This window comes from Pollachius pollachius, assembly GCF_949987615.1.
Source record: "Pollachius pollachius genome assembly, chromosome: 1".
NCBI classification, from domain to species: domain Eukaryota; kingdom Metazoa; phylum Chordata; class Actinopteri; order Gadiformes; family Gadidae; genus Pollachius; species Pollachius pollachius.
Window position 1 is genome coordinate 36,324,550 of NC_136934.1, and position 5,000 is coordinate 36,329,549.

Sequence of the window (5,000 nt, forward strand, 5' to 3'; positions counted from 1 at the left end):
GTTTCCAATTGGAACTCAGGTACTATTTTGCCTCCATTTTGGAAGCATAGGAGGTTTTGATTGTTGGTTATTGTGTTGGTGGTCATGTTTGTTTGTTCATCGTTAATTATTGATTGTGAAATTAGCATTATGGGGAGAAGTGCCACAGCATTTCTCACGTAAGATTTAGATGTAGACGTTTAATTCGCAGTACTAAAACTTTCTAGAGTCCTCTAAAAATGGGAGGACAGGACAGTACCACCAACAAAGAAATTCCATTATGCATTCTAATATACAAGCACGTGATTAAACGTGATTAAACGCCTACAACAATCCTACAACCACTCTAACTTTGTGGACATTCAGTTTAAAAATCATTGAAAATAAAATATACAATTTCAAGGGACAAAAGTATAATATTCCGCCACTAGAGGGGGCTAGTATGTCTCTATTATATACTCCTTAAAACAATACTAAACGTGCCTGGCCTTAAAGCCACTTGGTAGATGGATTTACATTCCCAGTAATTTATTTATTAAGTATGAAGTGCCTGTTCATGGTTCATGGTTCATCGTCATTAGAAAGCCTATTCTTCCCTGAGGATGAGTCGAAAGAGTTACTTTGGAAAGGCCGCAGTAATAAACTATGGTGTTCTTTCATTGATTATTGATTATGAGAGAGAGGTGTCAAGGTTTCAAAGAAAAGCTATCAATTCAAATGAAACGGGTGAATGAATAGGCATAGAAAATAATCCATTGCACCATCTGCCAGCAAACAGATCTATTGTGTTGTTCAATTGTTCATACAGGGCATGACACACTTCCTAAGCCTCTTGTCTCTTGACCAAACAAAGACTATGAAAATTGAGATATGAATTCAGAAATAATGGCCGAAATATGCCTATTTCTCCGCTTTGTCATTTATCTTTTTTCAGATATGCCCATGTTTTAATGTGATTTCCATGTCAAAAAACAAATAAATTAATATGCCCAAAATGTGATCCTTATGATGACGTTTCCATTCTTGAGGGCAGAGCAGATGATTTGATCATGATCATGAAATGTCTTCATTTGAATAAATGCTGGTTGAGTGTCTGAAGGTTGTTGTGTCGTTTGGGTAGAGAGAAGAATACTAGTCTTATTATGTTCCATCTCTTGTGTCATACAGACACATATCAGATGTAGATAGTGTTACATCAACGGACATATATAGTTTTAGAAAGTAAATGTCAGAACAATAGCATGGACATATTCCATGGAAAAGTCATTTAATTAAAATTGAGTTAGTTAAATTTAACCAACACTCAAATAGCGAAACAGTGACATAAATCAACATGTGCTCTACAATTCAGATACACAATATTCAAAACAAAAAAACATTCACACAAAATCGATCAAACTTTCAGGAAGGCATTGGTGTCACATGGTTTCCTACAGGTGCCTTTTGTTTGTTGCCAGGAATTCTACATTCTCGGCGATGGACAAAGAGGTAATTGTAGTCATCGGCTTCAACGGCTGACACCAAGTGGGGTTTTGATTTCACCTGGGTGTTATGTGCTTTTCTATAGAACCAACAGGCAGGAACACACAGGACAGTCCCAGTTGCCCGTACCCCGCGACCAGCCCCCAGGCCTGCGTCCAGCCCATCATGTCTCCCCCCAGCCTGTAATCACCAGGTGTAGAGTTCTGCTTCCAAACTCTGTTTGGAAGCAACTGTGGATTTTATGCCTTTATCTGGTGGCTCAGAGTACAACATCTCCCCTTCTTGCTTCTAAAAGTGAGCATTTAGTTGGTTCATATTTTCAATGGGTCTGGGTCTGGGGTCTGTATGGGTCTATACCTCTGTAGAGTTAAAAAGACTTCCAGTCTCTCTGAAAATACCACTTAGGAAAGGAAAGGTTTACGACCCACAACACCTGCTCCATTCACCTGCTCACCATCCACATCCACAAACACTTTCTAGGTTATTGTGTTATGAAAGTTAAAGCTAAACTATATCGTACAATTAGTGGCCCTGTCACTAGTATGTCTGAGCAGCACACAGTCCCTGGGCATCCATCTAACCAGTTACCTAGCAACCCCCCTCTAGCCCTCTCACCACTCCCATACAGAGATGCTGGAGGTAAAGGGTGGTGGGGGGGGTTCCACTTATTAGGCTTGCCACTACAGAGCAGTCAGCAGAGAGTGAGAGAGAGAGAGAGAGAGAGAGAGAGAGAGAGAGAGAGAGAGAGAGAGAGAGAGAGAGAGAGAGAGGACGCAGGGGGAACAGAGAAGAAGGAGGACGAGAGAGATATATACAGAGATACATGAGAAAGAAAGATCCAGAGAGATAGAAGAGCAAGAGAGAAAGAGTGAGAGACAGAGAAAGAGAGAGAGAGAGAGAGAGAGAGAGAGAGAGAGAGAGAGAGAAAGAGAGAGAGAGATAGAAAGAGAGAGCATTCCCTTCACCACCACCTGGCAGATACTCCTGGATCTGACAGCAAGTGAGCAGGTCCTTCTTTGATTAAGGTTCGTTATATATTTTTATTAACTTTATATGACATACTTTATTCATGTTGGTAATATTGTGTTTGTTGTGTTTGTGTGTAGCGCGATCTGTGGTTATTATGGGGTCATTATAGGTGTGGCAGAAAGATGATATTGATAGTTATCTTTGTGTTCCTCCTAGCTCTATCACCGCAGAACCAAACAACCAAAACAACCAAACACTAAACTTCTGTCTTTATCAAGGTGTATAAAGACCAAATCATTTCACGGTATGACCATATTATCGATTGCCATCGTCAACCATGGATAATAATGACCCTTATATTGAGTCAGTGCATGTCGATTTTAACAAAAATAACAAAACAACATGTTCTGTGCTTACCAAAAATCCTGGACAGACAGTGAGATAGAAATTGGTAATTAATGTATCGCTCAATATTTACTAGTAGGCTAGATAATAAACATAAATAAACACTTAAATATACAAGTTTAAATATTCGGCAAGTATTTCACCTCCTTGAGTGTCAGACTGTGTTGACAACCCGAAGGACTTGGATGATGAAGAGGAGGGAGAGGAAGGAGACTTGAGAGCCGCGGTGTATAAGGTGGACATGTTCCTAATTCTCCCGGCCTCTCTTCTCTTCTATTCAGCCAACCAGAGCTCTGTTGTTACAGAGTTTCCTGGGTGAGAGGGGCCTTTGGGGGCCGTGTCGGGCCTCTGGGGTGCAGGGAGAGGGTGTGTGTGTGTGTGTGTGTGTGGGGGGGGGGGTGGCACAGTTTCTTGCCAGCAGGGTATTCCCGGAGGAGGTGATGGAACAAACAGTTTTTAATTGTGCTCAGGACACACCCGACTAACAACAGAGCCGCTGTGTGATGTCAGCGAGGAGCAGAACCCCGTGGAGAAAGGGCTTGCAGTTACTAGATGGAAATAACACAAATAATAATCGTAAACATTATTGTTCCAAGACGATGGTAAACCATAATAATGGTTTTCTATAATAATTATAATGGTTAATTCTCATTATGATATACTGAATATTAATAACAATTATAATGGTAATACTGATATCAATACTCATTTTTATTCTACTTGGTTACTATTTCCTACTACTAAATCTATTACGACAAGGCCTAAACATCTTAAAATGGTGACTGCTTTGTTTATTTGTTGGTTAATTTGTTTTTAATTATATATTTTCTTTCATTTAATTTCAAGGGGAACAGATATTTGGGTACACATTGTGTTAGTGTGTTTTTATTTTACATGGGTGATGGTAGCAGGTCAACACCAGATTGAGGGTTGAAGAAGAGATCTTGGAAACCTAATGAGGGAAATAAATGTTTCCCAAATCCCCTCTACTTCCTCCCTTCTGGCTGGAAGACTCGCTCAAATTATTATGGGATGAGTAGTTTCATCAGACAACAAGAGCTCGGGGCTGAAGCAGTCCCACAGATGAGTCCCAGGAACCTAATGAAGGGCTTGGAGACCAAGCCTCCCTGTTAGCGCCGGTAAACACTCGGCTGGCCCTGTAGGCCTCTCAGTATCCACGCTACCAAGCCCATTAAACAGTTTCGGACTGCCTTCCAAAAATAAGCGCTGGAGTGTATGTTCTTGAATGTGGTCAATGTGTCTTTTCTAATAAAACGACTTGTTGTCCTTTGTTTGAGAGTAAACAAACCACAGCGTGTTTTCTGACAGATGTCCTCTTCTTACCTTTTCAGACGGAACAACGGAGAGAAGCAATCCCTTTCTCTCTGCCTGACTGCTTGTCGAGCGTGACTCCTGCCTTTTCTACCATGGCCCCAGGGTCCCTAACCAAGCGCCCTGCAGGTACCTGTGTGCGGTGGACCCCTCTGTGTGTTTCTATTTGATTCAAAGGCAAACTACAGCTACTGCAACCAGAGAATACAATAGTATTTTGTGTTCATGTACCACTAGTCTAAGTACAAAATCCGGGGTCTTTGTATTTGTTTGTATGTTTTTGTACGCATAATCCAACCTTCACCTGCCACAGGGGTTCATCTTCTCATCCTCCTCGTCGGACTACTTCTCCCATCATGCCATGTGTCGGGCCAGAACCCCACCAACTCGAGCAACAGCAGCTTGACCACCATGTCCTCAACCTCAACACCGCCCCCATTCACTGTGCCCACCAACGGCTTGTCTCCAATGCCGTCGAGCTCGATGCCGCCGCCCATCAGTGCCCCCACCGGTGCCCCCACCGGTGCGCCCACCACCGGCTACACCATGTCTGCGGGGCCGAGCAACTCCACTTGGGGTGCGTTCACGTTCCCTAGACTTACAATCAATATGTGTCATTGTGATTTTAGAAAAGCCTAAAAGTAAACCAAAGCAAATGTCAAATCATCTCAACATTTAGTTTTACCTGCCGCCATGCCAGAATGAATTAATTTATGTTGTTAAATCATTGTGTCCTGTATCGCTCAATAATTGGAGCAAGGCATTAACACTGGTTAGTGGTTGTACTCCCACTAGGGCCAGCCTTACTGAAGGTCTACCACATGGCAAATAGA